This window comes from Tachypleus tridentatus, chromosome 8 (assembly GCF_004210375.1).
Source record: "Tachypleus tridentatus isolate NWPU-2018 chromosome 8, ASM421037v1, whole genome shotgun sequence".
In the NCBI taxonomy this organism is placed as follows: Eukaryota; Metazoa; Arthropoda; class Merostomata; order Xiphosura; family Limulidae; genus Tachypleus; species Tachypleus tridentatus.
Genome location: NC_134832.1, coordinates 16,772,063 through 16,795,675, shown reverse-complemented (window position 1 = coordinate 16,795,675; position 23,613 = coordinate 16,772,063). Strand labels below are relative to the sequence as shown.

General features: G+C 32.7%; 1 long non-coding RNA gene across 1 annotated transcript; it reads left to right on the top strand.

Moving 5' to 3' along the window:
• The first annotated feature begins 4,498 nt into the window (after positions 1 to 4,498).
• On the top strand, positions 4,499 to 20,094 carry LOC143224102 (uncharacterized). Its single transcript, XR_013013211.1, has 3 exons — positions 4,499 to 4,718; positions 16,787 to 16,902; positions 19,868 to 20,094. It is a non-coding gene; the product is annotated as an uncharacterized LOC143224102 (long non-coding RNA).
• Positions 20,095 to 23,613: the final 3,519 nt, after the last annotated feature.

Sequence of the window (23,613 nt, the reverse complement as noted above, 5' to 3'; positions counted from 1 at the left end):
ATGATAAATCATTCATTAAGTGAAAAATATTCACAAAAGATTTGAAGTAGTTCATCAGAAGTGATTTTGTTTGTTTGAATTTAGCGGAATGGTACACAAAGACTGTCTGCGTTAGGTGTCTTTAATTTACTATTGAAAGACAAGAGGTGAGTCATCACCAACAATGCGGCCCGGCATGGCTAGGTGGCTAAGACACTCGATTAGTAATCCAAGGATCGCGGTTTCGAATCCCTGTCATACCAAAGATGCTCGCCCTTTTAACCGTGAGGGCGTTATAATGTGCAGTCAATCCCACGTTGGGTTACTCTTCTACCAACGAATAGTGGAATTGATCGTCACATCAGAACGTCCAAACTGCTGAAAGGGCGAGTGTGTTTTGTGGAAGGGGAATTCAAACCTGCGAATCGAGCACCCTAACTCTCTGTGTGGTTACAAATTTTAAAAGTCGGTATGAAAGAACACATGTTCTCTCTTACGCTCTTCAAAAATTATTTATTGGCTTTTGTTTTGTGTTCAATTCGATCTTTTAGTACAAAAGTAATAAACTTCGATAATCTTGCTTAGACCAGAAAACTGCAAATTTTTGTTTTTGTCCCTGCCTCATAACTTTTGAAAAACAATTATGACTTATGAATAGTAGTTTAACGTCAAAATAATTTGCAGAATAGCATGTTATGAGTAAATAAGTTCAAGATAGTAAAGCATCTTATTAAAAATAATTCTTACAATTATTCACGTTACGAACAGTACTTTTTGTTTTGTATAAAGGGGCATATTTTTACACGATTCTACATGTATATTAGGATGCCATAATCAGGAATTTAATAATGGATTTGGTTGTTTTAATGTACATCGAAATATATAGACTACTTAAAGGACAGAGTCCTTCATAAAAATTATAAATATAATGCGACCAACTTAAATAGTTATATCAATTATTCATATTAAGAACGAAATCATAAATAAATTATGCCAGTTTTAAAATTTTAATGGCAATGCATCATTCAGGGAAGTACTGCGCTTCTAAATGATGCTTTGGAAAGCATTACTTAAATGTCTCGTAATGGATTGTGCTGCATTTGAAATATATTTTGATCCCGATCTCTTCAAAATTAATTATAGACTATCCCTTAAATAATCAACGCAGGAGTTGTTAGGAATAGAATAAATGTCCCCTAACATAAGGGTTTTCTTAGCACGCAAAATAATCTTGAAACGTTATGATTCGTCCGTTTAATTACCCATAATTTATTTTTTGTTCCATATTATTGTCATTGAGTCAGCCCTCCGACACTGGTCGGATTTTCTTGACATGAGATATCGTCTTCGTTGCATGTCCCAACCAGTTATGATTGTCTTTTAAATATGAAATATGATTGCACACACATCGCAGGTCGACTCCAGCTCTTCAATTATTTACATGTAAATGTGTATCATAGACTCTTAGAGCATACGACTTCGGGTAGGGCTGATAATAGTGAAAGGACCGTCGGAATAATGATGATATACTGCTATAATTACGAAATTCTAGCGTTCTCATAAGAACCAAGGAAATGATATCCTAATCACTAAAAAAACATATTGAATGATTGGTATACTTTACAATTCAGTGTACAAAGTATATAGCCATTACTTTCTTGAAGTTAAAGAACTTCTCTGTTGACTTTATACCTAAACAGATAATTGCAAGTGTACCTTAACGCCTGTATACATTGAATAAAATATGATAGTAATTACTAGCATATATCATAATACCTGTATACGTCATACATTGAATAAAATATTATAATTTCAACAGTTCTGCCGTTAAAAACAAATTTAATTACGTTAATTATAAGTTATGTTGTTATAAAATACGTCATATTTATATAACTAAAAGGAAACGTGAAGGTAACTTATTTCGAGGAAAGTTTTCTCATGTTTCTATCTATATTTCAGAAACCTGGTAAACATGAAAAGACCCGTATCTGACCATCAAATGGTAATAAAACAAAGCAGATTCTGGACAGATATACGACATAGAAACAATAAGGTCGAAGCTAAAGAGAAAACATATCACCACCAAAATATATGATTTTCGTTACAGTTACTCCTTAAGCTAGTTTTATGTTATCCACTAATACTAGTACATCGGAAAGTTTACGGATTTACAACGCTAAAACCAGGGGTTCGATTCTCCTCGGCGGACTCAGCAGATAGGTCGATGTGGCTTTGCTAGAAGAAAACAAACACACCTTTACTAATCTATGTGATCTAATCATGTCTTTAACAGTAACAAAAGCAATTCGTTGCTGAGTTTTTACTAATAGCAAAATAACTATGTTGAGATAGTAATGACTGTAAAACGTATTAGGCTTTCATCTTTGTTGGAACCTTGATCAAGTTCCATATTATTTCACTCGTAAAGTTAATGTACTAAAATCGCACCAAAATGGTGTAATAAAGCAAAATTAAGTGAAAACAACATAATCCCATAAAGATCTAAATATCAAAACTTTTCAGCATTTTTAATTTAGATAGGAATTTCCTCTGAATCTGAAACGTCATTATAAAGTAAACGACTTATTAAGTTCTTACTGACGTTCAAGTGTGAAAGAGTCAGCCTTTTCTTGTTAGGAATTCGACTGAAAGTTTCCAAATATATAAATTTTGGGTTACTTAGAAAGGACAAAGTTTAGAGCAAAAAAAGAAAACACATCATCATTAATAATGTCAAGCATAAGCAGTTGAGTTCCTCAAATAATGGTTTAGCAGCTTTAACGTATTGGTGACATCTTGGTATCATAGCTGTACAGTTAATGATTTCTTACAATTTGTAGTCATTTCATCAAGTCGAGTGTGCGAAAATGTGGGTCAGAGAGTTCTGGATTTATGTTTCGTTAAAACTTACATATATAAATAAAAAAATGATGCCATGTACTTTGGAATAGCGGTTGCGTTATAAGAGTGACAGTTGAATCCCACTGTTCAGTCAGAGTAATCCAAGAGTTGACAGATTTGGCTGTTAGCTAATTGTATTGTATTTAATCCCTAAGTTTAAAATTATATATTCATAAAATTTTAAAAGGACAAAGAGGAGCTTATTAGCTCATCAAGGACTCCATAACCTTTCATTATTATCTTATCGGTAATTTCAATACAGATTATTCTCTGTTTTTGGTAGAATAATAGAATAATCTACATGTACAGTAAGTGGTTTCCGATATTACATCCATCAAAATTACATGATTACAGACATTTATAGGTGATAGTACAGAAAATACAGATTTAGATACATAGTATAACCCTTTCGTTGTAAATAGTCCAAAGTCTTCTCTATTGTATAAGTTTTAGACAAATGTATTATAAAATTGCACGAGAGCAAATAGACACATTTAATACAAATTTAAACTGAGTTTATCTATTTCTGTTTTCTTATTTGAAATTGAAAAACATTATGAAATTTATTTGTGATCCGCTATCTTACTATTCACTTCTTTCACTATTGGGAAGTGTTCATTTTTTAATGACATGGTGCACAGCTATAAACTGGCTCACTGGTGGCTCAACTCCAAAAAGCTCATTGTGTATCATCGTGCGTAACCATAAACAAAGTTATAAAATGACACACAACTCTCGTTATACTGTATTATATTCTGTATTATATTCTGTATTGAAGTATCCACATCAAACTATGTTCCTTCTAATGAAATAAAGAATAATAAACGAAGAAGAAAAACCAACATAGAGTTTAAAACATTTTGTGTACTTCCAGTTGTAGAATACCCTTGCCGTTTTGTTTTTGTTATTTTGTAATTCAAAATAAAAGTTTTATTGCCTCTTTTTGTTAGAGTGTAACAAAATGTTGATGTTGTATAACTTTATATATTTAATTTTTTTTCTAAAAATATCAAACTGCATCCACCCACGACTCTTTTCTTAATCTGTTTTTTGTTTCAGAATTTTGCACAAACCTACATAAGGGCTATCTGCACATTGTATTTATTGTATGTAATTATGGAGCAAAGTAATGTTTAATAGTTTTCTCGTTATATATATATACGTCACATCTACAATACGAGAGTTTTTCCTACCCGTCAAATATCATGTCTTTTATTTTGTAATTATAATGCATATTAAGCATCATTTTAAAAAGCACGTTATGAAACATGTGTTAAAATACAGTTGAACTTACGGAATTTTAATTAAGTTAAATAATTTAGGTGCACACACGAAAATGTTATTTTGTATATGTCGCGAAGTGAGTAGCGGTTAGTAAAGACCTCAGTTGACAGTTTGGTAATAGTTCGTTAACAGAGAGAAAGACAACTGTAAGAAAGGTACAGAGCAGGTGCACTGGATAACAAAACTCTCAACCAACTAATCTCTGAAACCTTCAGGATATTATCATGTGTTTTTATTCTTGTTCGTCGTAATCTTTCACAGTTATTTAAAAAATTGCGTTTATGTTAAACAGCTGCTATTGAGAGCTACGGTCTTCAGGCATAACCACGATAACATCTCCATGTTTGTTGGCTTAGAATAGATGGGCTGCGTTTATCTGATCAATCATCATGTAAATTGAGAGCACTAGATCCGGTTCAGTTTACGCTGCTAAGAGTTTGTGCTACTCTGAAGCTCAGGTGCTGAAGAAGAGAAGTTAGAGAATGAATAAAAAAACAACAACATGGTATTGCTTTCCTTAAGAGTGTTAAACAACCACCTAGAAAAAAAAACAAGTTAGTATGTTTTATTCATTAATATATATAAACGTAGCTGGTGATAAGGGAGGGATGATTCGATTTTTTTCCAGCAAATGGATCAAAGGTGTGATTTATTTCAAATAATATGCATATAGATGAAGTTCTATAGTATCTCACCTTATACTTTCTAAAATGGTTCCGATAGTTTTCTAAAAAACTACAGTAAATACGATATCCGTTACGTGTTATTTAGCAGAGTGAATGCTTATTTATTTTTCTTTGAACTTGATTTCTAACAGGACAATTACATGTGATAATCCTGGATAACTATGTAAATTATAAATATAAAAAGTAGTTACGGATGCAAAAAAAAATAATTTCAAAGAACATTTCCGAGTATAATAATTAACATAATAATATGTTTGTTTGTTTGTAACTAAGCACAAAGCTATACAATGGGTTATCTGAGCTCCGCCCACCAAGGGTATCGAACCCGGTTTCTGACCAGTATGAATCCTCAGACATACCTTTATACCACTGAGGAAAATCATTAAATGAAAAACACAACAAATGTTATTGGTTAACAACTTTAATGTATCATTTGTTCTTACAATACTGGTGTTTGTGTCCGCGAAAGTAAATAACACGATTAGAACATTTCATGAAAAATCGTTACGTGTAACAAAATAAAAAAAAGGATGTTCGAGTTTGTTTCGTAAGTTCAGTTGATCGAATATTGCTCGAGAAGATAATAATTTTCCGAATTTTGAATTACACAAGCTGATGAAAACTGATTAACAATGTTTAATTTATGTCTTATTTCAGAAATGTGACCCTTAATAAGTAGCTTAATGCTGCAGATGTACAGGGCTATAAAACTTTCTGGTGAAAACAGTTGTATAAAACTTATTACTGATAGATAGTCCGATAATCGAAGAAATACAAGTAATACATAAGTGTTAAACCGACTGTAAGCCAATATCTTCTCAATCGCTTAACAGGAATACTCTGGGCTTATGACACAAAACATCTGGTTTTGATACCTATGGTAGACACAACACAAACAGCTTGTTGTGTAACTTTGTGCTTAGCATTAAACAAATCGAACACTTTTGCAGACACGTTAGGGCTAAACATTTTTTCACTATAAAACGAGCTTGTACAAAGTTTCGCTTATTTTGAGTATATTTTAATTTCTGTGAAGTAAAATGAGTGCAACCTGTATTACAAACGCGTTTTGTAACCGAATGTGTGAAATTGTTCAGTGTGCTAATACAAGTGCATTTTATTAACAGCTGCGTTGTAAAACCTTCTTTTGCACACCTGATAAATACAAACGTATTTTGCCATAACTGTCAAGTACACACAAAGTTACACAATTAACAATCTGTGCTTTGCCCACCACGGGTATCGAAACCCGTTTTCTAGCAGTATAATTCCGCAGATATACCGCTGTGCCACTTTGGAAAGCCATTGTGCCAGTTGCAAACAATTCTGTATAACAAGAAAGACTACAAAGAAGCCTAATTTCATATTACTTACTAAGTACAAATATAATTTTTGTTTCATTTATTCAGAAAAAAATATCCTCCTCGCGCAACCTTTAAGTACAAACGCATACTCATATACTTAAACCTTCAAATTGTGTATTTTTAACAAAAAATTTAAATAAAGGTACAATCTGAAAAGCAAAATGGATTTTCAAACAATCTGTTAAGTACACTTACATTAAAGTGTGTTCGGAACTAAATGTCTGGAAAACGTATAACTCAAAAACTTGCAAAATTCCGGTTCCCAAAAAAACTGTTCTATAATTAGCAGAGCAGAGAAATATTTTACTTAATTATGCATTATTTATATTTTAAAATGAATCATTTTTGAAAGGTTTAATCGTTTGTGTCCATTTTAATTTAAGCCAAACTATCTCGGCTCGTAAAGCTTAATCTAGAATGCGAGTGTCTGATAAAGGCTTAAGTCTGTTGATGAGACCGTAATATTGTGCGAGGGCGCCTGTTGACGTGTGTCGTGATAGGTAATAATGCTAAAGGACAAGAAAGAAGAATAAATATTAAATATACACTATATGTGAAAATGTAAAATAAACTTACAGTTATGAATATAAATAAAAAAGATATTTTAAAATTATTCGACGAAAAATTAAAAGGTATGTAAGATTTTTCCTTGAATATTTCATTGCACAAACCATTCATGATAACACTCGAAATATTGAGCCAGAATGCAAATAACCGGAAAACTAAAATTACAAATAATTAAAATATTTAATTAAAACGATCTTATTCTTTGTGTACAAAATACTTGTAATATTTAATAAAATCTCTGGCATGGCCTAGCGCGTAAGGCGTGCGACTCGTAATCCGAGGGTCGCGGGTTCGCGCCCGCGTCGCGCCAAACATGCTCGCCCTCCCAGCCGTGGGGACGTAATAATGTGACGGTCAATCCCACTATTCGTTGGTAAAAGAGTAGCCCAAGAGTTGGCAGTGGGTGGTGATGACTAGCTGCCTTCCCTCTAGTCTTACACTGCTAAATTAGGGACGGCTAGCACAGATAGCCCTCGAGTCGCTTTGTGCGAAATTCCAAAACAAACAAACAAACAATAAAATCTCATCAGTTGTTGTGGAGTTGTGTTAAGAAAGCTAAAAGTTATTGTAAGTATTGCCAAACGGGTACAAACCGTAACAATGTGGTTAACAGGTGCAGTTTGTATCTCTCAACAATACTTGGGTGTGTTAGTAGATCATCAGCAGTCATGTGAGTTCAACACAAGCTGACGTTTGTCAAACTACTTCCGGTTGTAAAGTTTATCGATTTTTACGCCGAGAGAGTCTTTGAAAATTTCACGAACAATAGTCATTAAAGCCCCTCGTAGAAAAACAAAAAAAAGAAAATAAATTGATTGTTAGGCAATTCTGTTTATAAGATAGTGTAATTTATAATGAAGTTGTTTGATTCTTGCTAGAGTAATACGTTTTTATCACAAACTAACGAGTTAAAAAATTACATATATAAATATAAAAAAAACTCCCGTGGTATGAACTCCAAAAATCTCCCTCCCACATGTTTAGGGTTTTCACCATAACATCAGTTTCCAAGAAGGTGCCTTACAATTTCTTTTCTTTCATATTTTTTTTATATAATTTATAGTTTTTGTACTTTTCTCTATGGAAACACTTATGTTCTCCAAATTTTCTGCTCAAATGTTCCTCACATAGAATTATATTATGCATACAGTGTCCCCCACGAAATACTTGACTTTTAGAATTACATGGAATCTATACCAAAAATGGAGTGCTTGAGGGGCTAAAACTATTGAGAAGCATACAAATATACTGATAACTCAAAGGTTTAAACTAGCTGAACGACTAAAAGTGACAGCTGAAATAACGGGCCAAGCTTGACATGATCAAATAAATCTTCCTTTCAAGGAAACTGGTTTCATGATTTTACGTTTCTCTAAGAAATACAATTAAAAACAAATATTATGCTCTTCATTCTAAATTTTTGTGGCCCAGCGTGGCCAGGTGGTTAGGGCGTTCGACTGGCCATACGAAGGTCTCAGATTCGAATCTCCGTCACATCAAACATGCTTGACCTTTCAGCCATGGGAGCGTTATAGTATGGCGATCAATCCCACTATTTGTTTACCAAGAGTTGGGGGTGGATGGTGATGACTAGTTGGCTTTCCTCTAAACTTATACTGTTAACTTAGGGACGGTTAGCACAGATAGCTCACGTGTAGCTTTGACCGAAATTCAAATATGTTATAAAACATATATTTTAAAAGGTGAGAAGACCCTGTATTTTTCTCACCACCGCGAATTATGTATGCTCATCAATAATATATAGTCAAGCTCCGTTTGGTCTACCAGTTCACCATTCTACCCGTGGAGAACAAACACAGAGAATATCAAATTCTTTGGCTTTCCAATTCCCTTACTTCCCTCCACTTAGAGCAAACTTCTTTCTTTTGTGCAGCAATCTCGGGTATTTAATGTACTTGCTGAAAGTTAGGATACACTACTTATGTGAAGCCGCTGGCAAGATAATAAGAAGGATCTTTTCTCATATGATTCCTCTCAAGAGGATCAACTACTTATCACTTTCAAGTCTGTCATGTTTATAGAGTGTATTGTTTCCCAACACTGCTAGGCCTTTCTTCATCTTACTGTAAGTCCTTACAAATGATGGTAGGTGTTTTCTTATTTTAGTTACAGCTTCCATTACAGGGGGTTTATCACATATTTCAAGCAACAGAAAATGTAAAAATTAAACCTCATTAAAACCATCGAGATTTCTAGCTATAATATAGATGAAAAAAACTTCAAAATTGATTTGCCAATCATCACTATTTTTGATAAAGATTTTATTTTTCGAATGATCCCTTAACATTTTGAAACTGATTTTTAAGACTAAGGTATACTAGTTTTCCTCGCAGATTATATGCACAATATGCTATAATATATATGTATGACTACCATTTCATTTATCTTTTGATTTTATTGTCAATATATATTCAAAGAAAGTCTATCACGTTTCAAACGGTTGGCTTGTCATTTGTAGGTGAAACATTAAACAGGGTTTAAAAAAATAATAATACATTTAAATATTCATTTCAGGGAACTAAACATAAAACACCAGCTCATTGTGTGTATGTTTCTTTATAGCAAAGCCATATCGGGCTATCTGCTGACTCCACCGAGGGGAATCGAACCCCTGATTTTAGCGTTGTATCCGACCAGTCAATCCTAGATTTAGTGTAGGAGAGAGTTTTAAAATTTTCGTCTTTAATAATGTACAAATATAGATCTAAATATACGTTTCGACAAATTTACTTTGATTATCAGGTACTGTTGAAAAATTACATCAACAATATAACCAGTGAAATATAAGTGAACTAATCATAAAGTAGCTGAAATGCAAATATAGTTGGTAAACCAAGACATGTGTTTACAGAGAGTTTTTTATTTCTTAGTAATACAGCTTCTTAAGTTGTGTTTTTTTTATTTGCAATTGTTATTGTTCCTTAGAAAGTGGCCCGGCATGGCCAGGTGGTTAAGGCACTCGACTCGTAATTCTAGGGTCGCGAATTCGAATCCGCGTCACACCAAACATACTCGCCCTCTAAGCCGTGGGGACGTTATAATGTTCGGTAAATCCCACTATTCGTTGATAAAAGAGTGGCCCAAGAGTTGGCGATTGGTGGTGATGACTAGCTGCCTTCCCTCTAGCCTTACACTAGTAAATTAGGGACGGCTAGTGCAGATAGCCCTGGTGTAACTTTGCGCGAAATTCAGAAAACTAAATCAAACCATCCTTAGAAAGTAAAATTAAATTAATGACTGGAGATGCTCTTACCACACTCTTGTTTATACTGAATAAGCAAAAAGAAGGAAAAGTGGATTATGCGAGTACTTCGTTTTCCCCTGTTTCATCAGTGCAGTTTACAGTACAATCCTGAACATCTGTAATCATAAACATGATAATTAAAACCTTTTCTTGGAACTGTTCGATAAAAGAATCTTCAAGTGAATTTAACACTTACACTAATAGTGTTTTTACATAGACGAAACCATAATATTTTAGACCCCAAGAGAAACCACGAATGTAGAGAGTCTGTGTGTAAACTGAAATTGTTTGGAGTTTTAAACTATTAGTATTAGAAACTGTTTTTAGAAGTTGATTTTAAAATTTGTTAGTATTAAAAAACAACTTATGTGGTGTATTTCTGAATGGTTGTTGCATTAAAAAATAACAGTTTTAAAATGTAGGTGTTTTGATAAATGAACTGAACTGAATTTTAGTCTATGCTTAGATCAGTATTGATGGAGAACTTACGACGTGATCTATGTAATTTTTGTTCCATAGTGAATTGTATAAATAACTAATGTTGTACTTTAAACCTACTGTTTAGCAAGTGATTTTAGAAGTAGCTAGGCTTAACTGGAATAAGTTTGGTTTGAACTCTGCACAAAGCTACACTAAGGCTATCTCCACTAGCCCTTCCTAATTTAGCAGTAAAAGAGTACAGTGAAGGCAAGTAGCTTGTCATTATCATTCACCGCCAACTCTCAACTATTTTACCAACAAAGCATGGAACTTATCGTGACATTTATAACAAGATCCCCGGATGAAACGGGAATTCGAACTCTCGACCCTCAGACTGCGAGTCTAAAACAAATCTTTAAATCTATGTATCTGTGTGTTTGTTTTAGATACATTTACATACAAAGTTAGTGTGTTCTTCTTCAATGACTGAAAAACTATTTTTTGTCAAAATGACTTTACAAATATATATATTTATAATCCCTTATCTTGTTATGAAGCCAAGAGTAAATAAAATAACATTAATTATTTGTCTTCAATTATTAATTTTTATTTTATTTCACACTACTGATAATTCTATCTATGTAGAAATATAACATTAATTAAAACAATAGGACACTAATTATGTCTTTTATATATAATATTTTCATTTTCCTAAGTTATATCTATAGACTTTGTTCATTTTCTTCATATATCTTATGTTTCTAATATTAATTTATTTTTAATTATACTAATAATGAATTAAAAGTGTGAGAAATATATGAGAAAGTCATGTATAATTTAGCTGACAAAAATATAGAGTAAAACAAAATTGCTATTTAACAATAACAATAGGTATAATACCTAATAATAATAGGTAATTTCTGAAAAGATATTAGAACTAGCCTAGTCTTTAGTAGTAGTTGAAAGTGTAGTGGAAATGCCTCAGTTTCCAGGCGGTCATTACAAGAAATATGATTTGTTTGGCCAGCCTTCGTTAGGCGATACAAGAACTAATAGTCGCATTCAAGTCAAATGCAAACAAAAAAACAAAAAGCAAAACTTGTTTGTCAGTTCGAAACTTCTGTGAAAAAAAAAAAAAAGGCTAAATATTTGTTGATAATGTCACTTATTCATTCCTGTTGTTGTGGTGGCTTAAAATGCGTCTTTTTGAAACTATCAAGTTATTATAATACAAGCGAATAAATTAAAATGTATTTATGAGATTTCCAAACAGTTGCATTTACATATATATATTTAAAGAAATCTTAATTTATTATTTTAATTATTGTTGGCCCGCAATCCGAGTGTTGCGGTTTCCAATCCTTCATCCGTTAAACATGCTCACCCTTTTAACCATGGAGACGTTGGAATGTGACGTCAATCCCGTTATTCGTTGGTAAAAGACTAGTTCAAGAGTTGACAGTGGATAGTGATGACTAGCATTAAGCTATTGTTAATTCATTACTATTACTACTGAACTTACAGTGTTTAGGTTTAGTAGGTACGAAATGATTATTGCTTGTGATCTAGTATCTTACAATACGATACATCAATATGTGTGCTATTGTTAATAGAAAGCGAAATTGGTTAACTTGTTGTGATAAACAAACGTGTAAAGCAGGTTTCGTGACTTAATTGGCAAATATTTGTACAATATCAGCAACAACATGTGATATTTCGAAACAATACTGAAAATGAATGCATGTTCTGAAGTTTTAAAATAGAAATTAAAACATTTTACATTGTATTTGTAAACGTTTGTCTAATTCTAACATTTAATACAACCACAAGTCCGATATAATGTAAACAAGTTGTGAAGCCACATCAGAACATTAAAAGCAACCATGAGTCCAATTTAATTTAAACACATTCAACAAACTCATAAGTTAATTATAATAAAACGTTAAATGTCACCTCCAAAGTATTTTGAAACATGGCACAGTCTTCTTAAAAAGTTGAACAAATGTATTGATTACCTTACTTTTGGACTCTGTAGGTTTCAGCTAAGTGTTTTTCAAGCTATTTTTCACACATCCCTACCTCTGTAACTGAAACATCTGTGTGTCTGCTATGTAATATCTCAATGTAATATAGAAACAAATACTCCATTTTTACTTTTCACACTAGGATATTATACCCTATTAAGCTATAATTTTCGCAACACTGATATACGATACATTTCCTGGTTTAAAACAAACATTTAAAAGAAACATTTTACTACTTAAAAGTATCATGCGTGTTCAGTGAGTTTTTTGCACAATAATCTGTTATGTCGATGAATATAATATTTTAAAATTTATTTTGAAATATCAATAATTAATAGTCGAGCTAATTAATATTAAAAAAATCTTGCTTTTACACGCGCCTGACAAAGAAATAAAATATTTCTAAGCATTACTGGTTCATTTTTGTAGTTGCATACACTTCTAAACAGTTGAAGTACACAGTGATTATTAAAGAACACCAAATATTTCAAAAGAATTGTTGGTTCTTTTTTTTTTGGAATTCGATTAACTTGCATTTCATTATTTAATAAGTACACAATACCATAAAAGTACTTTCAAATAAACTTAAATCCTCAATAACAGGACGATACCAAACATTCACATGCAAACATAATAATGTTTGCTTGTTATTCTTCCTACAAAATGTGTTTCTAGGATTTTCATGCTCATTTTCTATATAACCTAGAATGTACTGTGACAAATCAAAATTTGTATAAATGTTTTTGTTTCTTAACTTGATGACAAATTTTATAAATTCTTAAAAATATTGAAGTTATAACTGATATTTGAGTCGTTTTATGGCGGCATGAGAAAACGTAAATATGGCTTGAAGATTTTGGTGGTTTTATATAGACATAAAGAATAGGTTCTGTTTAGACTCCAGTTATGAGAATTCCTAAAAATTGGAGCCAGTTATTTTATTTTATTCACTTGTTTAAACAGTTAAGTTTTGAACGATAGTTTTTAAAGAAGGACACCAAATATCTCAGAAACATTGCTGGTATTTTTCAAAACTTTATACACTACAGGTGAAGCTTGAATGATGGTTACCAACAAAATGAATATTTGAAAATTACTCCTCGTCTAGCTAACAATTAGGATTTACACTACTTGAATAATAACTAATCATATGACATATCAGTTATAAGCATCTGTGTTGTGACGATAGGTGTAAGGAATATCGGTTGGGTTTGAAAGAGGCAACACGAGGCAATCTCTAAGCAACTGGGAAATTACAGCACTCTAAATCACTACAAAATGGTTATATTTATTGTTCAAAATTATAAAGACAATATGACCCTCTACGATTATGAAATATTATAATCAAAGCAGATGTACAAGGTCAAAAAAATAAAATTACTTGTTCGACATGGATTTAAAAAGGATATGTAAACAACAGACAGGAGTTCAACCAAAAAGAAAAGGAGACCGGGAACCATCTGTAAGAAAGGAAAGAATAAACAGAGATGGGAAGAATAAATATGTTACGATATGTTTTATATCTACATGTTGTTGATTATAATAATAAACAGCTACTTGTTACATACACTAGAATGATTGAATTTCTTATATGCATCGAAAATTAAATAGATGGATAAGAAGAAATAGAAATACAAGTTTTGCACGATAGTAACAGAGTGATATCAACGTGATCTACAACAATGTGATATCCAAGGTGGATGATCCACAGTAATATGAACGTTGAAATTGTCATATAAGCAATGATTATTATTGAAAAGAATACAAACTACCTAAAGCAATTTTTGGTCAAAATAACGATGAGAGATTGAGTAATAACGCGTACCATGTATAATTTATTTATCCAAAACCGTTTAAATTCTAAAGAAATTTATAACTATACTTTCATACTTGAATTAAGATAATGGACAGTAGATACAATCCAATTAGTAATAGACAGGTTTTTATTTGGATGACACATCTTATGAAGAGAATTCAGAATAATATATTCATTTTCACATAAAAAAGCCTGGAATTAAAAACATTTCTCTGAGCTGTTGTTTTTGGACTGGCATCTTTTGGTGATTATAGCAATCAACTTGAATATCATATTTTTTCAGCTGTTGAGATTTTATAATTTCATGATTAATACCACTATTTGTTGGCATAGAGTACTCCAAGAGTTTCCAGTGTATGTTCCCACTAGCTGTCTTCCTTGTGATTGGCAATTCAAATTTAGCGACGGCAGCAGATAAATTTAATAGCTTTGCTATAAAGAAACAAACCATTCTTATTCACGTTGACACATTTGTTCTGTTTAAAATTAGGGTAGTAACATGCTTCTTTTCTAAATTTGATCTAACTTAGTATAATATTATTGTCTTCTCAGGTTTCTTCTTACAGTTTTAATAATGTTAAAGCTAGAAACAAACCATTCTTATTCACGTTGACACATTTGTTCTGTTTAAAATTAGGGTAGTAACATGCTTCTTTTCTAAATTTGATCTAACTTAGTATAATATTATTGTCTTCTCAGGTTTCTTCTTACAGTTTTAATAATGTTAAAGCTAGAAACAAACCATTCTTATTCACGTTGACACATTTGTTCTGTTTAAAATTAGGGTAGTAACATGCTTCTTTTCTAAATTTGATCTAACTTAGTATAATATTATTGTCTTCTCAGGTCTCTTCTTACAGTTTTAATAATGTTAAAGCTAGAAACAAACTATTCTTCAAGCCTGATAAAGCAATGATTTCTGCTCACAGAATTAACCATAATTCTCTTTGTAGGTGGTGGGGAAAGCTGATAGCCTAAGAAACACGCCTAAATCACAAGCTGTGAGGAAGAAATGTTTGTTTGATTTATTTTAGGCTCTAATCAATATGGGTAATACTACGTGCAGAGAAAGAATATATTTGGCCCTGATTGACAAAAGTATTTTTGAAATAGTTATATGTTTATAATATTTTGCTATCAATCCTTGCTAAACATATATGTACATATACATATCACTAAGCACAGTAATTGTCAGTAAGTATGGACAGGTTATGAAAAATCGACTGCTGCATTCAATCTATTCGTCTATGATGCTTATAAATAACTGCTAAAGTTGAGTTATAGCCTTATTTTGGCACCTAATTGCCGTTATTTAGTGTTCCACAGCTTGTGAGACCCCAGTATTATTGAAAATGTTTGTAAAGTGGAAAACTGGGAAATAGCTAAAAGAATCAAAGTGTTCATCTTTCTTTTGTCCTTTCCCATACTATTTAAACAATCAGAGAAGTTTTTACAATAGCTTTAGTATAACAGAAAAGTATTTTAAGAGTATTTGGAAACAGACTACCACTAAGAATAGTAGTGCCCACCACATTCAATCTATTACTCTATGATGCTTACAGTAATTGCTATGGCTAAATTAAGCTTTATTTGAGCACCTAATTGACATTATCGATTATTTCATTAACATTATTCTGTCTCTCTACCACAAGTATTTATGTGTAAAAAAAGGAAAAGTAGTTTATAAACATATATTATTTCCATTTTTATTTCTGCTCGCACGATGGCAGCACAAATTGTTCTTATATGATGATCGTTTGTGACTGTTATCTGTCAAAACAATTTCAGTAAATATAATTATACAAATAAAGAAATATAAATTAATGTTCTAAGTATCAAGAAGATCAATTATTTATGTGTATACAAAGTCCGTATACATGTTACTAATGTCTATTTTGTTAATTATCAAAATTATGGGTTATATGACAGTTTACTTTTTAAACAATTTGCAGAGGAGTAGGGTTTTCCAGCTACATGTGCATTCCTAGTATCATACTTTATAGTCTGTAATACGTATGCTGTCATCTATTGATTAACATCACCCTAATATGTGGTGGAGTCGATTGTATTCATGTGCAATGAGTTGGAACGAAGTCGGAAAGCGTGGGTTTTACAAATATTCCATTAACGTCTGTACAGCCCTATGGAATACTTGTAACATCCTGTAGGAGGCACTCCAGCTTGGTACGCTCCCAATATAATTCAGAATTAGTGAACCTGATGTGATATTAATTATATATATTACCACTGAATTATAAAAATAAAACACTTGTTCAATTATCAACCAAGTTACGGTATATTTGCGCCTAATAGCGCCAAAAGGGGATTTCGAAGCCAATGTTGATCAGAGCACAGACAGTCTATTGTATAGTTTCGTATTTAACTCCAATCAATTCAATCTAATTAAATAAAATTGCTTAAATACACCTATGAGAGCAAGTAATAAAATAAATTTTGTATGTGTGTGTGTTTTCTCATAGCAAAGCTACATCGAGCTATCTGCTGAATCCACCGAAGGGAATCGAACCGCTGAATTTAGCGTTGTAAATCCATACATATACCGCTGTACCGGCGGTGGACGAAATTTCGTCAAAAAGTAAGTGTGATGTAAGAATGTCAATGCCAAAAAGGACAGAAACAAAGTAGAAAGGTACACAAACACCCTACATAAGTAGCCATTAAGTACCGAGTCACTCTTACAAATCTATGGTTGTTAGTTTCTGTGAAACTTTGTGACACAATTCAGTTTAAAATCTTTTATTCAATCCTTAATTCATTAAGTCAACATTTAGTTACAGATAAAACTTATTCTTTGAAAGATTGAATACGTATGTAGTGATTTGGATTTGAAGAATTCATCTTTACTCCAACATTTTGAAGTTTGTTTGTTTGTTTTTTGAATTTCACACAAAGCTACACGAGAGTTGTTTGCGCTAGTCATCTCTAATTCAGCAGTGTAAGACTAGAGGGAAGGCAGCTAGTCATCACTACCCACCGCCAACTCTTGAGCTACTCTTTTACCAACGAATAGTAGGATTAACCGTCACATTATAACGCCCCCACGGCTGAAAGGGCGAGCATGTTTGGTGCGACCGGGATTCGAACCCATGACCGTCAAATTACGAGTCGAAGACCTTAACCCACCTGGCCATGCCAGGCCACATTTTAAAGTAACTACACAATTAAAAGATTTCCGCTTTAATGATTTGTCTTAAATCAAGCACCCAATGCTCAGCGGTAGATTTCAAGTATTATAGCTCTAAAAATGGGTTTCGATACTTCTGATGGACACAACACAGATAGTCCATTCTAAAGCTTTAACGAAACACTAAATCATAAATGCTTTACTTGACTATATAAAGGCCCAGCATGACCAAGCGTGTTAAGGCGTTCGACTAATAATCCGAGGGTCGTTGGTTCGAATCCCCGTCGCACCAAACATGCTCGTCCTCCCAGCCGTGGAGGCATTATAATGTGACGATCCATCCCACTCTTCGTTGGTAAAGAGTAGCCCAAGAGTTGGCGGTAGGTGGTGATGACTAGTTGCTTTCCCTTTGGTCTTACACTGCTGAATTATGGACGGCTAGCGCGGATAGCCCTCGAGTTGCTTTGCGCGAAATTCAAAACAAACAAACAAACAGAATATATAAAAGTTGGAAAGGCTTAAATCTATAGCACAATTAACATGTTTTTCAACACAAACATAAACCTAATTTAACGACTCAAACTGATTATAATTGTTAGGTATTATAATTTTGTTTTCGAACGAGTCTCTTTGTTATGTTGCGTGTATTATGTATTACTATATCAAGTAACTCAAAATTTGAGTTTGAATTTAGAAGTTAATTAAGTACTAATATGTAATATATAATTCTGATTTGATACTGTTAAACCTCACTTAATTAGCTTGATTGGACTCACACCGTTGATTTTTTACCGATAATGATATTTAATATCCTCGTAAAAATATTAACGTTCGAGGTGAGTTCACTGAAAGTAAACGATTTTTAATGTTCGAAATCTGTAAACATTTCTTGTCCAATTCTGTAGTTTTCGATTAATAGCAGTTTATCACAATTATACCTTTAGAGGCCCATAGTACGCTGACTTTAGCTGACCAATAATATTCTTCTTTTGTCTCTCGCTTAGCTGCTTCTATATGAATCATGCAATTTTCTCAAAGTTTGTAAAAGATTCTTGAGAGAAAGAATCAACAATATTTCTTCAACGAAAACGCACTAGAATACTGCTCAAACTAAGCAGAGTATAGATTCCTACCTGCTGTTTGTCTGTTGCTACTAAATGTTTTTTCTTTTGTTTTTAATTCTTTGAAGTTTAATTATAGATTCTTATTTCTTCAATAAACGTTCTTTGAAGCTTTCCAGTGTTAAAAAAAAGCAACGAGAATACTTAGCAATAAAAACCAAAACATTACTAAATACAGATTTGTGATATTGTTTTTCACTTTAAAGACTATATCGAATAAAACACCATTTATTGAAAGGCTAGTTATGGATGGTATAATATTACAAAAAATGTCACTTCCAGCGAAGGGTTGAGATCAATTTCATATCAATTAACTCGTCAAAATTATTCCAGTTCTTTTTTTTAAGACTAAGAGGCTGCGACTGAATTATGAAGTTCTTGCTGGAAAATCCATTAAACACGTTTGAACATTCAAATGTGAGTGTGTCATAGAAAGAAAGAGTCAGTCCTGTTTTTCAGTTCAAAGATGGCCAATGCCCTAGTAACAGCGTGTACACTTGGCTGGCTGCCATTCTTGTAGTCAGTAGTTCGAAATTATGGATCGCAGTAACAGAGTTTTAGGGTTCTCTGGCTTGACAAAGTTTACGTGCTTATAACGTACCATTTAAAAACACCATTACATGTACTAAAGATCTGAAGCGCCCTCTACCAGCGAAACAAGGAGGAAAATTATTCATCAATGACCATTTGATAACCCACTATGTCCTGCAATTTTATTTATTTGAAATCATAGTATTCAATTCGTCAAGAAAAGCGTCTCTCTTTACTAAACACTTTGTGTGCCGTTTAACGTATTCTTGACTTAAATTACTTAAAAATGCAGTGATTTTTGAAAGAAAACAAAAATATTAGCCATTGTTTTACCTGTTTATCAAATCTTTTATGTAAAATTATACATATATATATATATATATATACAAGGAAAGAGTAAAAAATATACAGAAGCAGTGTTTTTAGGGAAAATTATATAACGATATCTATAAGTTGTTGTTACCCTTTCCAGGGTAAAAATGCGAAGCTAAAAAAGTTTAACAAAGCCTTACAAGCCGCAAACAAATACTAGGCTGACAAAACCTCTTAGGTTACATTCATTATTTACCAAATGTAATCATTAGATTTAGAATAATAATAAGAGTCAAATACAACTCTGTTTTTCTGTAACTGTTTGCTTAACCCCGGATAGTCACGAAAAGAATATTCGATGTTGTTCAGATTTGTTCACCCAAGCCAACTTTAAAAAAGTAAATTGTGAATAAAATCTTAAAATATTCATACTACACCTTTATCTGTTTTAGACGTGTAACAACAGGGGGAGCATTTTATCCACAGCAAATACTCTTCTGGCTGAAAATGTGTATTTGATATCTTATTTGTCTCCTTATTTTTAAAGTGTTCTATTTTTTCGATATTCTGAAACGTTGATGGAAGTATGTCTCTGATTATGCAATTATATATAAAGTTTTATGAATTTCGAAAAGTTTCCTTCTGTTATACTACGTTTAATAATAAAGCAAAAAAACAAACCAAAGTTTTTTTGTTTGATGTTCTTTATATATATATGTTTGTTTTGGAATTTCGCACAAAGCTACTCGAGGGCTATCTGCGCTAGCCGTCCCTAATTTTGCAATGTAAGACTAGAGGGAAGGCAGCTAATCATCACTACCCACCGCCAACTCTTGGGCTACTCTTTTACCAACGAATAGTGGGATTGACCGTCACCTCCCACGGCTGGGAGGGCGAGCATGTTTGGCGCGACGCTCAGATTACGAAGCGCACGCCTTAACGCGCTAGGCCATGCCAGGCCTATTTTATTTATATATATATAAAAATTTCGACCCATCATTCTCTGTCGAATCTTTCATGAAGGTTTATTTTTTGCTCTATTCTCATTTGATATACGTTTACACACCCAAAGAGAAACCTCCACTGGGAAAGACTAAATAGACTTTGGCAGTTTTAGAAGAAATTGGACAATTTATTTGAAAGTCTTGATTTATAGCAACTTTTCAAAAAGTATCTCCAAGTGTTTTCTTTTTATTTGATTGTTTGTTTATCAGTGATGCTAGTATACCTAGCCGTCGTAGTTGAGCTTACTCTTGTGGATTCTCTATTTTGGTCAAGGTTACACAGAATTTATCCTGGACATTAAAAGCCATGCTGCTCTTATCATCTCTACCATGGCTTACGTTATCCAACACAAACTAGGATTAATAGATGTGCTAGGACTCTCAAACTCAGATTATAGGAATGTCTGTCATTCTGTCTATAACAATGTCAGGCCAAACAAATTAAGTAATACGTTTCGTTTTGTCGTGGTATTTCAGACAAAATAAAATAACGTAACTCAAAACTATATACCTTACACATAACTGATAGAATAAATGTATTGGTTATCACGCTTTTATCTTTAGTTAGTGGCTACTCTATGTCTTTGTGGTTTAGTTTATTTACATAAAACACTGTACGGACTGAGTTATATATTTTGCTTTACATCTAAGCGAAACCAAGAAATGTAAAATTACGAGAAACTAAACCTATGTATCAATACTTCCAGAAAACTGCACGTTGTATAGAACGCTATGCATGAAGAAATAAATATTTGTTTTTAATCAAGTCTGTCAATGCGGTTGAATGTTTCAATCAAGATTTTTATGTAAAAGTTTCTAGCCTGGCATGGCCAGGTGAATAAGAACTCGACTCATAATCCGAGGGTCGTGGGTTCGAATCCCCTGAACATGCTTGCCTTTTCAGGCGTGGGGGCGTTAATAGTGTGACGGTCATTCCCACTATTCGTTGGTGAAAGAGTAGCCTAAAGGTTTGAGGTGTGTGATAATGACTAGCTAGCTGCCTTCCCTATAGTCTTGCACTGCTAAATTAGAGACGGCTAGCGCAGATAGCCCTCGAATAGCTTTGCGCGAAATTCAAACCAAACTAAAATCTTCTAAGTGGATTTCAATTAGAATTGTATTATATTTAATTCTGAGTGTAAATTTACTAAACTGAGTTTAGCAAAAGTAAAGAAAATGTAATCGCTTTGCTTAAACTTTCAATTTAATTCTTTACAATTTAGTATATTGTAGAAACGTGTGATAAGAAAAAAACGGATGAAGGTTTCCCAAGTTGTACTTATTCTGTATGTTTCAGTCATTTATGGAAAACAATTCACAGAAATAGATTCCATGTACTTTATATGTAAACCTTTTTTTTATCATTTTTTTCCCAGTGAAGAACATAACTTGAAGTTCTTATGTTGGAAAGCAACTATGAATCACATCACAAAACATCTTGACACGTATCGAAATGCTCTCAAAAATCACTAAATGACAATAAAACATCAATGAATGTTTTTTACAAAAAAAATTGATCAACGACATCTTAATATCCCACAGCTTAGATCAGTCTTGGAATAATAACAAACAAGATCATGTAGGTCTCAAACAATCATCACTGACTTGATACTGAATAAATTTCTGGATTTTTTAATCTTCCGTTACATTACATGAGCGCTATCTGCACTAGCCGTCCCTAATTAGCAGTGAAAGACCAGAGAGAAGGCAGCTGTTATCGTCACCCGCTGCCAGCCACTATTTTACCAACAAATAGAGGGATTGACGGTATATTATGATGCTCCCATGGTTGAAAGGGTGAGCATATTTAGGGAGACGGGGAATCGAACCCGCGATCCTCAAACTGTGGGTCAAGCACCCTAACTACTTGGCCATATGAGACCAAATATTTCTGAATAAATTAAAAAAAAACATATGAAAATATGCATTCTAAATAAATATTGATGAACCGCGTAATGATAGATACCTTGGTTTATAGGAAGAGATTATTTTATAACACTATCACTCATAAAAAAAACTTCCGTCAAAAATGTTATTGTAACACTCTTAGAAAGAGATCAACAAGTTACCCGCACATTATAAGAATGACCTCTAGTTCCAGTGTTTATATTAAGAGCAACTTCGGCATCGTACTTACAATCGTGTCTAAGTAAACCTGAAACACTAAACTCTTCTGGAGTTGTGCATTGTCTCACTTGTTACATATGTATGTGGGCGAACGGAACTTCCGGGTTCGAATTCGTCCGACATCCCAAAATATTCCTTCCACTTCAAAGTGTATGTGCGTAATAGAAGGGACAGTCATTACTTTGCGTGGATATTAGTGTATTGCTCTGGTCGTTTCTGGAAAATAAGAATACAAAGAGAAATATATATTACATCCGATATATGTACAACAACTTCTGGATAAATATCACAATGTTGTGTCTGTATACTATAGTCTTCGTAGGTTCAATTATTTTTCATCATATTATTGCCTGAACTGTTTCTACATTTTTCAAAAAAAATTAATAAAATAAGCTAAATTATTATTATGAGATAATTTATGTTTAGAAAAGATAGCTTTAAATGGCTCAATATATAATGCTTTATAATGTAATACATAATCAATTTGGCCTTATAATATGTAACTTTAGCTCTTTAAAATCGAGTCTTGCATTTGAATAAATATTTGTAAAATAATTCTTCAAAATTATACAAATAGAAATTTAATAAACCATGTTATATTAAAATCTCAAACATAAATTAAGGAAAAGAAAATAATGGATGAATAAGCAAACAAGTGTCTACATGGATAAACGTATAAATCCTTAAAGGTAACTAAGTATGTGACTAAACACATTATTAACATAGTACAGGGTTTTGAGACAACATGGGACTTATTGGTTCATCTCGGCTGTTTCACACTCTAAAATATATTAATTTTTTAAAACCACCTTAAAGCCAACCTTTATCATTTGTATATCTATCAAGCTTTTGTTTAAACTCACTCAACATAAGAAGGCAACCCATTCCATTGACCAACCATCCTATTAGAAAAATAAAACCACCATAACTGAAGATAACTCCTATCCTCCCAAAATTTATACTTGTGTCCCCTAGTCCTACTGTTCTAACTGTTAAATATGAAAAATGATGATGCATCAACACCATCAATTCCCTTTACAATCTGAAACATCTTAATCAGATTCCCT